Raw genomic sequence first — 16,457 nt, 5'->3', positions numbered from 1 at the left:
GGGTCGCATGAGCATACTGTATTCAAAGCATTGGCCAAGCTCAAGTTGGACATCAGTGTCTTCTTGGAAGGCTAGTTTAACAGCGCTAGCACACAGAACTTTCCATGCCCGTTTAAAGAGGCAATGTGTATTATTTGACCACTAGATGTAGATGTTTGATGTAGAGGTAGTGCAACTCAAAACAAGTGCTAAAAAGCTAAAGGTAGAATACATACCACCAAGATACAAAGTGATCAAGTGATCATTTATACTTTTTTACCCAGCTTTTTTGAGAATTTTGGGTACACGTCCGTAGCAGCAGGATGGCAGACAAATATGTCAGCACCCTTTAGGTGAGGCTAATGTTATGCAAAACGAATGCAAATTTCTCTACTTAGGAGTTGTTTTAAAATGCATGTTTATATGATGGTTATTGTTATTTAAATCAGATGTTTTTTTCTAATAAATGATGTTTTTCACCACCGGGAGAAGCTAAATAACATATACTGTCGATTTAACTATGGTTAGGGTCAGATCTTTACTTAAAACATGTTTAGTAGTTGTTTAATTAATACACTTACTTTTTATTTTCAGATCGTTTTTCCCAAAGGAGCTCAGTTTTTCTGCTTTGGAATTAATTTTCCTAGCATCAGTACCACCCTTTTATTTTTATTTTTTTTTTCTAAGTGAGTGTGTTTTATTTATTTTCAACAAATATCCTCGAAAAATGGTTCTTCATGGGCCAAGTGTTCACCTCTTATGTTTTACGTATACTTTCAGAATACCTCTACGACTTTCTCTTTGGCCCCTTTTTCTCATCCACTCTCTTCTATTTTCTGCATTTATACCTCTTCTTTGCCCCTAACCTTTAACCTAGTTTGACCTAGTTATTTGTTCTTTTTTTTTTTCTTAAGGGAGACTTGCAGTATAAAATATGTTTTTACCCGGATATTTACCTCCTGCTCCACGGCCCTCGGTATTTGAAATAATTCAACCTGTGATGAACAGACATCATCAAAAAATAAATAAATAAATAAATAAAAAAAGAATAAAGTATCCATCCATCCATCCATCCACCCACCCATCCATCCATCCATCCATCCATCCATCCATCCATCCATCCATCCATCCATCCATCCATCCATCCATCCATCCATCAATCCATCCATCCATCCATCATCCATCCATCCATCCATCCACCCACCCAAGACCCACCCATCCATCCATCCATCCATCCATCCATCTATCTATCTATCATCGATAACTATGTACCAGAGGTGTCGATCTGATTTGATCTCAGGCCCTATGTTGTGGAAAAAACATGTGTTACCGACTAGTGGATAACGGCATAAAAAAACGTTCCTTTGCTGTATCGCTGGGGATCTTTCTGAAGCACACAATTCATTTATGATTATGATTCAGGGGTGTATGATTTGATTATATAATGGTTATTAATGATTTTTACCTTCCCGAAGGTTTAATCTGTTGTGGCTCTTAAAGTCACAAAAAGGCACACAAAAACTCATTCAATTTAAATGCAAACAAAAACTTCCGTAGCGGAAATCTAAATTCGTTTTTCTGCCCCGTATTTATTCTTTATTGAAAATGTTAATGGGCAGCACGGCAGCGTGTGTGCAGCACAGTTCTAAAGGCCATGGGATCAAACCTTCCTGTCTGGAGTTAGCATGTTCTCCCGATGCTTGCGTGGGTTTCCTTCCACATTCCAAAACATGCATGTCAGATCAATTGGCCGGACCAAATTGTTTCTAGGTGTGTATGAGCAATTGAGTTGTCTATGTGTGCCCTTCGACTGGCTGTAAACCAGTCCTGGGTGAAGATATCTAGGATGGGTTCCAGCACCCCCATGACCCTACTGAGGAAAAGCGGTGCAGATAATGGAGGGATAGATGGATGGATGAAAATATCAACCTGCATTTGGAAAACTGACTGTTATAGAATGGAGTGACAGCTATTTTACACTTCAGCAAGGACACCCAGGCCATCGACCTGTTTTTTCCTCACTCTGTGTTTTTATTTTATCTTATTTTTTTTATTCCAGGTGCTAACCTTCAATTTCCAAAGAGAGTAATCATAATGCCTAAAACAACGCATCTATGACTTCTATTTTTTTTTTAAAATAAAGTCAGGATGGTATTGCCTACCAAGGTTAACCATTTTTAATGAAAACAGCTGGGTCTGATGCGTGTTTTCTAATGTTCTTAAAGAAAGTCCTTATAATGGCGGGCACAATTTTTATTAGAAAGGCATTTCTTATGTCACATTTCTCGTATCTTGAGTAACTCGTATATAGAAGCCCCACTGTATTTTTTCAAATCATTTTAGTGCTCCCAGCTTTTAGTGCATGGCTACAAGACCTTCTTCTGAAAGTCCCTTGAAGACTTCTGGGAGTTTGCAAAACTTAAGCAGCAGTGTTGCTTCAATTTCAAAGTGCTCATAAAATTAACAGTGGCCATAAAAGACACCCTTTCAAAGGATACTTCTAATGACACCTGGAAGCCCGCAGGCCGTTGAGAGAATATATTATTTCCCAAATAATATTGCGGTCGCATCCTAGGATAATGGAGTTTGTACCACCCAACTGCTTTTTTTTTTTGTTGACTTTACATTCGGTATCTTAACCAAGTAACAATCAGGTGACCAACAAAAAATAAAGAATCTGAAGATTATCATTAATTCCACCTCTGGACCAGAAACGCTCGTGGCTTTTTTTTTGTTGTTGTTTTTTTTTGTATTAATGCCTTTTATGTTACGTAAGTAACTGCAATGGTGTCTGCAGCTCATTATTTTTACGTGAAGATATGTGGTTGCCCGGAAGCTGCCCATCAAATTGCCAGTTTCCAAGGCAATTGCTGATATTTTTTGCTGGCAGCGTGGAAGTATACATATAAATCTGGGTCATATTATGAGACAACTCCACAATAAATTAACATTGCAGCAGCATATAATTCAATACAAAAACGGAAATAATAGGTGAGCTTGTCAGGTAATTGTTTTGGAGGCCTTGAGGAACCTGAAGTTGGACAATTCACGGACTACTCACAAGTGGAAAAAAAGGAGGAATACAGAAGCCTACAAAATTATTGCTAATCAATGGCTTTCCATTAATAACTAATTCACAACGTTGACTTATATCAGTTAGCTCATATTGTACCAGTAACAATGATGGGGACTTAACAGAAGAGTTTATTTTTGAAAGTGTCTACATTATTTCATAGGATGCTATTTCTGGTTCTTAATTAATCTTAATGACACTCGCCGACATATATATATATATATATATATGTTTTCGTTTTGTACGGCTTTTTGTGAAAATATTTCAGTACAATTTTGTTCAGAAATTAACCCAAAATTTCTGTGCTTCTGTGTATATTTCCCCCTGTTCTTTTTAGAGAAATGGCAACTTTTACTGTACCACGGACTGGTTTCATGTCCGACTATATTCTTGAGGCCTGACCCAACAATAACATTAGTAATAATAACAATAACATCAATAATAATAATAAGCCCAAATGCATTGTGTATTCACCAGACTCTAGGGATCTATATGACATAGGAACAGGAATTCAGTTTTATCTCATCAAGATGGCATTTTTCCTCGCAGTAACACTCTATTCAACATTGTTTTGGCTAAACTATTTCCCCATAATGCTCCATTAAAACATTGTACAGCGTGGCACGGAGAGTAAAACTAGCTTGATGATGAGATAGAATGTAATCCCTTTTCTTTTGCGATCTAAATTCCAGTGGCCTAATAATTAAGTTCTGGCGCTCTCCCCCACTGCGATTCAAGTTTACTTCCCGATGCATCCTGAGCAAATAAGGTCAATGATATTTGTCAACTGATCAGTCAGTGCTCAGTTATGGTGATTTACAACCATTATTCGGTTGTAAAAGCGCCAAAACTTTTAGTTTTTTGTTTGTTTGGTTTTTGTCAAAAAAAAAAAAATGTATGTATAGATGAATAATACGGTTTATCGCCCCCCAATTATTATTTTTTTCCCCCTTTGCGGTCTAGAACCGGTCCGCAGCCCAATGATGGCAGACCAATTCTTGAGCCATGTCTATTGTGTTTGGTCTTGCGGAATTTGCGACACAAGGGGCAAAGCATCTCTCCGGCTTTCCACTTTAACTCTTTTGTTGCCCGCAGTAATTTATTTAATCCAATTTAATTTTTTGTTTAATTTTACTAGTATGGCCTCCGTAGTTGCTTTTTTCGACCGTGTGGCCCCTGAGCTCCAATGAATTTAAAATCCTTATGTCACAAGGTAAGATGGGGAAAGAAGAGGGTAAATCCTCAGTAACTGTAAAATATAAATTGTAATTCAAAAAAGTTGATCATTTCCAATTGGACAAACAAATGATTGTTATAAAGATGTAAGATATGATCATTGTTTCATCCATCCATCCATTATCTGCACCACTTATCCTCAGTAAGGTTGCGGGGTTGCTGGAGCCCATCCCAGCCATTTCCGGGCAGCCGGCATGGGACACCCTGAACTGGTTGCCAGGCAGTTGCAGGGCACACAGGGACAGACAATTCGCTCGCTCATTCACACCTAGGGACAATTTCAACTGGCCAATTAACCTGACATGCATGTTTTTGGAATGTGGGAGGAAACTGGAGTGCACGGAGGAAACCCACGCAAGCATGGGGAGAACATGGAAACTCCGCACATGAAGGTTGGTAGATGGATTTGAACCCATGACCTCAGAACTGTGCCGCACTCGCGCTAACCACCGGCCCGCTGTGCTCCCTTTCATTTGTCTCAATAATTTATAATTATAAACCTTTGGTTACAACCTGTCATCCGTTTTTTTTCAGGTGATTTGTTCATTTTATGATGTGATGTTATTGCAACATGATTAAAAAGAAAAAAAAAAAAAGAAATACAGTTCAAAACCCACCGACACAACGTTCATTTCTTGCATTCTACAAACTGACCGCCAGAGAGCGTTATGCAGCACTGGTAAATAACGTGCTTCTCCCAGGGATAGTCATGTCATCTTGTTGAGCTTGAGGAAGCTGCACAATCAACAGTATTCTGGTTGAAACAACAGTTTCCGTTTTCTCTCTTTAACTAGTTTTATGTCTAGCAATCCATCTTCCACTTTCTTTCTGCACAAGCTGTGTTCAAAAGGCCAACATTGATCACATTAAAGCACACTGAAGAGACAATAAAAATTTAAAACACTGCCAGCCTGATGCTGAGATTATTTTATTAGAGTATGGGACACGTGTAGGAATTATATGAATGGACGTTCTTTATTAAGAATCAGAGGCATCTGATCAATCCAAATATCGATATGATACTTAGCTAGTTCTCAGATCGTGTGAATATACTATTGAATTGGATACGATACTGTGTTACATTTATTACTATGGTAATGTTGTCAGTGAGTCGTAAGATTATACAAACATTGTAACTTTCAAATGTAATCCAATATATTTATACTTTATCTGCGCCACTGTCTTTATTTTTAAAATATGAGGCAATGGAAGGTATTCATTTGGTCTCGTTAGCAATGTTATACAGTATTTTGTTACACAACTGATTTTTTGGGTTGACTCTTTTGAATTTTATTTTGAAAGAAATGTTGTGGTAAAAGTATTTTATTTTTATACATCTAAATATTTTCATAAATTATTGTTTACAATATTTTCACTTTGACTTAATTTAAAAAATTTGTGCAATGGAATGTATTATTGTCATGATTACTGTTGTGGGGCACCTGTGCCCGTTCCTTTGGCGCCAACAGCCATGTGCTCTGATTGGCTCCCTGCTCCTTTTTAAACCCCCTGTTCGCGGTTAACAGCGTCAGACCGTCTGCGAACCTTAGCTACACGCAAGGCCAGCTCTTTTGACTCCTGACTCTATCCTGCCCTGTTGTCCGTCTGATTCCCATTGCCGACCTTTTTTTCTGACCCGTTTACGTTTTTGCTCCTGCGTCCCGGCCATCGACCTGTTTTTTCCTCGCTCTCGACTCTGCCCTCGCTCGACACGGAAGTGCCACTTCCGCGTTCCCAGTGATCTGCTACCCGTGACCGACGATCACTGGATTGTGGGTGCAGGCCTTCTAAAAAAAGTGAGTGAAACAAAGGCAATTAGGTCCCGTCTCCGTTCCTGGTCCGTGACAATTATACTTGACATTTGTTTTTGAATTTGTTAAAACTGTACTTTACTGCTTTATTTTGGTTTGACTCGCTCAACTTTATTCTGAAACAATTATCTGAATCATTTATAATCTATGCTGTTTTCATCACAAGTAATTCATAAAATGGTGTTCAAAATCTTTGTGGTGTTTTCTACTAAAATTATCAACTAAATTAAGGGGGAAGGGTTCATGTATCCCCGTGACCCTACTGAGGATAAGCGGTGCAGATAATGGATGGGGTTCATGTATATAACGATAATGACATAGGCGAGCAAAAAGTATTGGATCCATATCGATTGATACAACCCTGTATTTATTGATATCAGATCGATTTTTAAAAATATTGGTATTGCCCACCCCTATTAACGATAAAGATAGACAAAAGGTTACCTCCTTTTTTTCGTTCTTGAAATAAAAACAACTGCCATCGATTGCCGATGGCGAAGTAAATAGTTTGTTGTTGCTCAGTCAGAACAACAAAACGCCAGATTCTCGATCTATCGATTCAAGCGTGTAGCCACACATCACCAGAAGTGCTAGGGCATTCCATTCACCTGATGAAGCCCCCCGGGTGAGGATTTAAAGAGTACCACAGTAATCACTCTTTTTCCGAAGAACAAGGTTATTTATAACACCTCTTGTTGCAGACTTAACACCCTCACTGTGTCTTTTAGAGGACATTGGACCATTGCCAAGTCCCTAGACTGTACGCGTCATAGTTGTCTTTGGATTTTATTTGGGGGAGGGGCCAAATTGTGTTGTTCTTATTGAGCTTTGGCAGCAACGTAAGTGATGGAGAGTGCTACAATTTTTTTTTTAATCTGCGCTATTAACGGGTATTACTTAAGGGATCGTTTTTTGCTCTGATTTGGGGTAGTATCGATCTGAGCCAAGTAAATACTTGGTAAAATCAATATTTTTTTGCTCGGAAATGTCATGATCATTCAATATTTAAACCCTCCCTTTGAGTTAATTTACATTTACGATAAAAACGGCACAAATATTCTAGGCACAAAAATGTTTTTTTTTTTAAATAACTACAATTGAAACGTTAACAGTGTAATAAATAAACAGCAAGGTTTCTGTTACAACTGTTTCAGAACAGATGCCTATAGAGTTAAATAAAAAGTAGCAACGCAACACAAATACTAATATAACAATTTTTCAACTACAACTTCCACACAAAATAATTTGGAAATATATTCAAAAGGTGCACACAGTATAAGCGATGTAATCTCAAAATCTTAACCAGTAGAAAAAATAGAATACTTCTACTACAACAACTGTTACAGAGAAAAAGTCATGAGTCAAACAGCAAAAAAATCCGTTTTCGCTCTGATGCCATAGTGACAACAGATTTACAGGTTTTTGTTCAGGAACTGTAACATGTTTACATTTCTGGTAGAATTTCCTTGCGCTCTGTACGGTTAACATTTTACAAGTGTTCATGTAAATTTGTCTCGGTAGCGGACCATTTCATCGAATAAATGACATATGGCATTGTCCTTTATTGTTGTGGACAAAATAAAGTCCTCATTGTCCCGCGCTTCCCGTTTGCCACTGTCAGATTAAGCTTCCCATAAGTATGCATGTGTAGGTATAGCTCTTTCTTCTGCCTGGCAGGCAGGATGCAGCAGCAGGGAAATGTTTTAAAAGTGTATCAGTCACACAAACAGGCATAAATTTAGAGAGTGGTCGAGGGCACTGGGTGAGAGAGAGAAGGACTGCGCTGTCTACACATAGAAGCGGCACTTTGATGGAATTGGTGGAGGGGTGAAGTCTTTATCACAGGAAAATAGCATTGATCCAATCCAAGTACTTAGTATCAATGATAATATCGATATTTGGATCGCCCCGCCCACCCCTAGTTGTGATGGCCAAAAGGTAGCAGGATTTTCAGGTTGAATTGTTGAGGGCATGAGAAAACTAAAATTACATACAATTACAGTACATATTAAATATTTATAAAACATTACAATTTGTAAGAGCCTTTGTGACAGGTTTATAAATAATTGTGCAAATTAAATTGAAAGCGATAAAATGGCCCTAAGGGCTGGCTGAATTCGGAACTACCTATTAAATTGTTTATAAACACAATGGCGATCATTTTAAGACATTAATAATGCAGTATTACTTTTATTTTTGACATATTCATTGCCAGCTGTAGCAGCAGGAAGTGAGTTGGCAATGCAATTAATAAAGGCGTAAAAGCTAGTAAAACTGTGTATAGTAAAGGGCCACATTAAAGCGAGCAGGCACACATTTTTCTAAACTGGAAACGATACAGGATGTGCATTTCATTTTTTTTTTTAATTGAATGAATGGGATAATGCTTTTATGATACGGTGCACTACCATCCCATAAAGAGACGGTTTAGAGAGTGCACAGGTCGGCCGAATCTCCACACACCTGTCACTTACCACCACAGCCCGGGTGTTTGTAAACCTATGGCTCACGAGCCATGTATGGCTCTTTCAGAGAGTCCATATGGCTTGGAGACAATATTCATTCCATGCACATTTCCTGCATTTTGTTCGTAATCCGTGGAAGTGAAGATTTTTGTAAAGCAGGCAAAGCCTGACCAATCCTGTGTTCCTAGAATTTCCCAGTATTCAGATGAACATTTTTACCAAGAGTTTACAGTCAAGGTGTCACACGAGAAAAATCATTTTGGCTGTTGATCTCTAAGGAATCCTCTTTATGGATGCTGATTAAATAATTTGTGTTCCCTGTTGAGACCCCTTATGATGAAAAGCCAAGTAAATAACTGTAATCACGCTAAAACACCAGAAAAGCACCCAGAGCAATTTGAATGGGTGAGCGGTCGGGATGAGTGGAGCTCTGCAAAGAGAGCAAGCACTCTCTCCTGTCTCAAACCGGAAAGAAAATATCTCGGAATACTTGTTTGCAGAATTATGTGATGTTTTTACTGCTTGCAAATTGTTTTGAAACCATTATTTATGAAAAAGTGCAGGTCAAAATGAGCCTTAACGATCTTAAGTTTAAACTTGTATATTTGTTGACATTTGGGACACAGGCCCTGGCACTATTCTTATTTCATATCGTGAAATGTTACAAAGTGAAATAATATGTGCTGAACAATATGGTTTTGTCTGGAATTCTAGTTTGAATTTTTTGGGGGGGATTTTGTCTCAAAATACAGGGTTTGGCTCGTTCCCAAAATTCAATTTAAATATGTTACTCTTATGGCTCTTTACGTCAAAAAAGTTCCCGACCCCTGCCCTAGCCTTTCATATATGTCTGTTTGGACTACATTCTTTGTCAGGTCATTGTCATACCTTACAGCTTTTGTCCTCTGCTGTGACCATGTCAGGTTCATTTTTTTGTTTATGGTTTGGACACTTTTCTGGTTTAAAGACTGGGTTTATTTTTGTTTTATGTCACAGTTTTTTTGTTAATATAATCATTCGTTGACTTCTCTGTATTTGGGTTCACCTCCATCCTAATCACAAGTGCAGCCAAATATTTTAATACATCACATGCCAGAAGCAAACGTTATAGAACCAGCCTGCACCTTTGGGAACGTCCTCTTATGTCAAATGCTGATAACTCTGTTATAAAGGTCATATCGGTTTAGACTTTGCTTGAGCCTTCGATAAGTTTATTCTAGTTTTAGTATTGGACACCTGCAAAGAGACTGCAAATGATCCCAGTTTGTTAATTTGACTAAAATCATACACTTTTGTATATTATTTTGACGACGATGCAATATTTACATCATTGTCACGATTGGCTTCTGATTTTGCTATTCTTTGATACCACATGCAGTACAGATCTGCCTTTGTAACCTACAAGATTTAATACAAAGAATAAGCTAAGCCGAAGGCCTTTAGACCAGGTTACGAATTCTCATTGAACAATTGGGCTCACCTGTTTTCCTTGCGAGATCAAAATCCATCTTTTATTGAGTGTCTACTGAACTTTAAACGTGTCAGTCTTCAATATCTGAATACGTTTTTGGTAACCAGGACACTTTGTACTGATATGTTACAATACGTAATTAAACGTCAACCATTTTTACTCAAATTGATAGTTCAATTGTATACATATATAAGGTGCAAAGCTACCCAATTCACTGGAACCATGCAGGAGTAATATATCAAGACCAGAAGTGATCAGGAAGATCCGACAGTCATTGCTTGCCGTGGCCCAGGGAAGTTCTTGGCACAGGTGAACTAAAAATGAATCAAGTAATCCACTAGCTTGTCACCAGGCCTGATATTTTTTTCAAGTTTAATTAATTGTAATTATGGTAATTAATTCACAACTTACTACACCCACTCATGCCATGACTTATATTTAGATTTTATGGAATCTTTCAAACGTTGTAATTGAAGAAAAATGGTGCAATTGAACAAAAAATGTGCAGGATGCTGCTGCAAGTTCCCCTCCAACCCGGAATGCACTGTGCAACTGGTTAAAAGCCCGGAGCTAAATGAATCGCCAGTTTGCCTAGGGCACGACAATTGCCTGAGTTAGCACTGCTTAGGATAAAAAAGGAAGCAACCTTTACTGAAAGTTGCACAGTGGTGCTTAGTGTCTTTAACAAGAACATGCTAAGCTTTATGTAAACTGCTTTATTATTATTATAATTTTAAAGAAGAAAATTATAGCAAATAACAGCAGCTATTGATTGGCCATGCAGACAGACAGACTTTTGTCCCACTCAAGCGAGGCTAAAGGATTCATTCAGGAACCCACCAATAATGGCCTACTCAAGGGGCGACAATTCTCATTAAGATTATTTGCCTCAGCACCACATCAAAGCTCCTGTCAGGAATCATTACACCTTAAATGACCAGGCAAAGGGATAAATATATAAGCAGAGTGTGAAAGGACATTCATATTGACATGGCAGGCGAACACATACTGGTATGCAGGGAAAGGATCAAAACAACATTTTACAACTCAATGCATCTCACACTGGTAGTGAAGTGAGTAGAATTGTGTAACATCGATTGAATCCCAGGATTTTTCAACAAAAAAACTCGTAGTTGTGGAATACAACACGGGCGGCAAATTCATAGCCAGTTGCACTGGTGAGCAGAGTTGATTGATTTACTGAAAACAGTATTACTTACAGTTACTAGTTACTTTATTTAAAAAGTAAGATAATTCCGTTACCACCCAGATTAATAACAGCCAAAAGTAGCATGCTACTATGATAGTGACTATCTAGTTACAAATTACTGTATAAACTCGCATTAAAGCTGACCCCTTTAAACGGCTTTAAAATAGCCACATTCATTCATTCATTATCTGCACCGCTTATCCTCTGTTGGGTCGCTGGGTGCTGAAGCCCATCCCAGCTATCTTTGGGCAGTGGGCAGGGGACACCCTAGGGGCAATTTTGGACGAGCCAATTAACCTAACATCCATGTTTTTGGAATGTGGGAGGAAACCGGCGTGCCCGGAGGAAACCCACGCAAGCACAGGGAGAACATGCAAACTCCAATCATGAAGGTTTGATGTCATGACCTCAGAACTGTGCGCACACGCGCTAACCACAGCGCCACTGTGCTGCCCAAAATAGCCACATATTAAATGAAATGAAATAAAACATGTACAACAACCTGTGGAAGCATTAAAACCTTCATACTTCTTGGCTTGTTTAATCTTGAGACCTTGCAAATGAACCCTTGACCGAAGCACTCCATATCCATTTTGTCTCTGGGCTTTAGACATCTTTAAGATCTCTTTCTCCATTTCTGGGCACTCCTCAAGATGTCTTTATTTTTTCCCAGGTATGGTGTGTTCCAAACAACGATTTTACAAATGAAGATAAAATATTTCAGTAAACTTTTGCCCTAAAATTTGCGCTCACCCATAAACCATTGATTTCATTGTTCATGTATAAGCCACACGAACCCTCTCACAAACTGCATACCATTTGCTACTTGTGACACACATATATGCCTGCATAAACCGACCCTCTGTTTTCAGTATTTTGTGTGTGTGTGTGATAGGGGCATAGGCGTAACATTTTTGGGAGTGCTCAAGCGCCCCTAAATTTCAATTTTGATATACTTGATGTTTTAAATTTCAAAACTTTCATTTGCTTGATCAAGGTAAATATGAACAAAAAGTAAAAGAAAACAAAAATGTGAAAAATGCAGTGTCAGAATTATTGTATCCATTGCCTTAAAATGGTTTAGTTTATTTGATTCCTTGTACCACTCTCACCCACTTCCCCTGTCCCTCTTGTGCTAGATTAGTGTCACTTGCAGCATAGCGATGTATTAGGGTAAGAGTAAGTTGTACAGTGGTTATGTTGAACAACGAGTTTGTTATCATAACAGATATTAGTCCTCATTTAGCTGCATTAAATCGAATGAAAGTTGCATTTCACGCTCCTCACCCCCAAAGCTCTGAACCTAAAATCATCCTGGATAGGGGTAAAACGTGTAAGAGGAGAATTTCAGTTTCCTTGAACTCTGTGCTTGAGACCGCTCCACCGTGACTGTATTCATACCAAGCCTACTCTTCTTAACTATTGCTGGTGGACTTTGGTTTATCAGTTACATTGTGAGCACAAGGCGGAACAGTTAGCAATCAGAAAACATTGGAATTCATTATCTGCTTTGAATAAGCAGTGGAGTAGTGTTACAAAATTGTAATAATAATGCATTACAGTATTCATTACTATTAAAAGTAATTGCATTTGAGGAACGCGTTCCTTTGTAACAAATTATTTTCAACACTGCAGGTAAGTATTATACAGCATGTTACATTTGCTTTTTATTTGTTCTAAAGTCACACAACAAATCAAAAACAAGAGTGGGTTAGGAGTACTGGCTCAGAAGTGGAACAGCGATCGTCAACCTGCTTTACATGGATGACAAGCAGCGAGCTGAGAACAAGAGCGGCATTATCTCCCTGATTCCCATCGCAAGGATATATGGCAATGACAAGGGAATTTCATTCAGGCTAAAGAAGAGTGGGCGTATGACATCTCGGCGGGAAACGATGATATGAAGGGATGGAACAACCCGAAGGCAGCATAACAGATGTGCAGGACAGCTACGGATACCATAGGCAAGTCGCAATTATGAGATGACAGCTCCGAGAACCGCTACAAATACAAACACAAGATCATCATTGATACTGTACATTGCACGCACGTTTTGGCTTTCTATTTAATGCACTTTATTGCCAAGATTTTGTTACATGCTCAGATTTTGAGGAAGTAACAAGGCGTGGCCAACAATTGCTTCAAAAATTACTTCAATATTTACATCGTTGTCACTATCGGCCAATTATGTCGTTGCTGTTATTTTTTCCACTGTCATCATTATTCCTCACCGTTGTTCATTGTTTTGACAAGTATGCACTTTTTACATCAGGGGTCTTTAATGTGGTGGCCACAGGCATTCGTTCACTTAAGGCAGAGCCTCGGCCCTTTTTCTCACTCGGACAAACATTCAACATTCTGTGAAGAGCGCCAAGGGAAGTGTCATGGTAGGAGACATTTCACAGAAGGAAATTGATGCCTTTTGGCCAAAAAAGATCCCCTATGAATTAAAGACTTCAAAAGGGCCTGAACTATGTATTGGAAGGTTATATTGTTGATTTCATTCTTGAAAAGGTCAGAAAAATATACATGTTACAATATTAACACCATCCGAAACAACAAGCTAGAGCAAGGGTAAGGAATCTATGGCTCGCGAGCCATATATGGTACTTTTCAAGCGTACATATGGCTCAAATATAAAGTAGGAGTTGTACAACCATGTAATGCATTACTATATGTAGCGGAGAATGACACACATGAAATGGTAAGACTTAACTGATATGCCTGAGTTGGGGTTCAGTATATATAGGGCACAATTCTCACTAGAGTTTACAGTCAAGTTGTAAGCTGTAAATCGCTAGATGCCGCATTTTCACAACCATACATGTCGTAGTCTGTAGCTGCTTCTATTTCCGTTTTCAACAGTGTCTAAGGAACACCTGCACTCTATCGTGTGGGTGCCCTCCGCCTGGATGAAATGTTTCCCCTCGCACATACAATGTGCAGATGCTCTATGCTTTACTGTTCCATTACATTCCCCTCAAAAAATAGATATGAACACATTTTACTAACCACAGCGGTAACGCAACTTAATTTTGCTATGCTTTTTTACGTATTGATTACAGAGTAAAACACACAGGTAAAAACTTTTGTTTTTTAGCTTCCCCCAACTTGTGAACCTTCAATTAATTAATCTTCAATTATCTCGCGGCGGCTGCTCAATTGCCATTTTCTTTCGCGTAGCGTAGAATTCAACAAACCATTGCGGAAGAAAACACGGAGAGTATTGAATGGACAGGAAGTGAGTTTTTGGATTTAATTCTTATTTAAGGGGACAATTCTGTTCCACCTCCATGAGCACAATAACTTGCAAATCGCTAGATAGGCTACGGCGCTAGCATCCATGAGCACGTCTGATAGTCCAAACCCGAGGGGCATTTTGTTATTCGACCCCTGTGCCTGTCACGGCTTGTTCGTGGAGTACGACTTCCGAACAACATCAAGGACATTCTGGTCGACCATCCGGGACGTTGTGAAGCCGTGGGCAGAATAGTTCAAAAACCTTCTGAATCCCACCAAGACTGAGAAGTGGGCTCTCATGTCTATGGGCTTAAGGTCACGGGTGGTTTAAAATCTCCTCGGTGGCAAGCGCTCAGAAGTGGTTGACACGCCTCTGCAACACTACGTAGACTGTAGTGACAGTAGCTCAGGACTTGCTGACAGGGGTGGTCTTCCCCCTATCGCCAAGAGGAACCTGAGAGTCCGTTCTAGCTACAGGGGAATCACGCTTCTGAGACCCCCTGATAAGGTCCGCATTGCCTGCAGTAGGTCGGATTTGTTTTCAGTGGGAGTTGGACTTCGCCAAGACTGCCCTTTGTCACAGATTCTGTTTATAACATTAATGGATAGAACTTGAAGGCTGACCTTTGGTGGGGAAGGGATACTGTTTAGGAGGCCTTACCATTACGTCTCAGCTTTTTGCAGTTGATGTGTTGCGGTTGGACTCCTCAAGCCGTGATCTTCAGCTCTCACAGGGGCGGTTCACAGCCAAGTGTGAAGCTCAGCAACTCCAAGTCCGAAAACAGAACACGCTGGAAAGATGACGTCTCTAGGCTGGCCAATAAAATCTGATACCATATTAGCTGTTCTGGAGAGGGATGGGTGCCACCAATCTGTACTTGCCCAAGACACACCACATGAAATGGAGGCCCTACCTAAATGGTTAAGGGGTACAACCAACCAACCAACCACTCATCCATCCAACCAGCAATAATAGCATAATAAAACTGCTTGATTACTATCTGAACATAACTTCTGAATGTGTTTTAATGCTGTGGCCAGTGAGTGCAACCTGGGTAAAATTTAATTGAGCTAAACAATTATAATAATCATAAAGTGAGACAGAGATTGAGCACATACTTAAATTACTCTGAAGAGTGTTTTAATGAAAGCGACAAGACATCCTCCACGCTAATAGCCTTCAGTATTTCAGGGAGAAGAAGAAACAAAAATCTGAACACGCCTGCATGATTTGAATGAAAGGCCCCCTGATGATTAATGAAGGTACAATTCCCCCAAGGAGTTACATAAATTTCTTAGGCAGAATGTTGCAAGGACCCATTTATTTCATTGAGACGCAATCAATTATTTGATGACCCTCCTAGGCATCAATTATTCCGGCATAATGTGAGCATCTCCTATCTAGTGCATGCAAAAATGTGTACAATAGAGGCAGTATCAAATATGAAAAGAGTTTAAAACATTAGAGAGACATTGGATATCATTTAGCACATTTTAGCTGTAAAGGGAACCCCATTCATAAAAAAAAACACATTAATTTGAATATTAAAAGATAAAATACATGAAAATAAAATACATGAACTATCAAAAACGTACTTTGAGAAGTTTAAATTTTTCATAACATGACACTCACCTAGAGGGAGCTGACATAATTATCTGCCATTTTGCTGCTATCTTTCCCTCAAAATGACAAAATACGTGTACGTCATTCAGTTTTTTAGTTGAAAATACACACAATTTTAAAATAAACATTTGTTTGAAACCAGAAAATATAATCTTATTATTTGATATGTTAAATACAGTTTTTAAGAGTCTGCCTTTGACACTGTGGACCATTATATCTTACTAGAACGGTTGGAAAAATGGATTGGTCTCTCAGGAACCATCCTCTTATGGTTCAGATCCTACCTCTCAGATAGGACGCACTGTGTTAAATATGGTGAAATGACATCTGAGCCCTTTAGTGTTACCT

Source organism: Urocampus carinirostris, chromosome 3 (assembly GCF_059441175.1).
Source record: "Urocampus carinirostris isolate Australia breed hairy pipefish chromosome 3, RoL_Ucar_1.0, whole genome shotgun sequence".
NCBI lineage: Eukaryota > Metazoa > Chordata > Actinopteri > Syngnathiformes > Syngnathidae > Urocampus > Urocampus carinirostris.
This window is presented reverse-complemented; position numbering follows the sequence as displayed.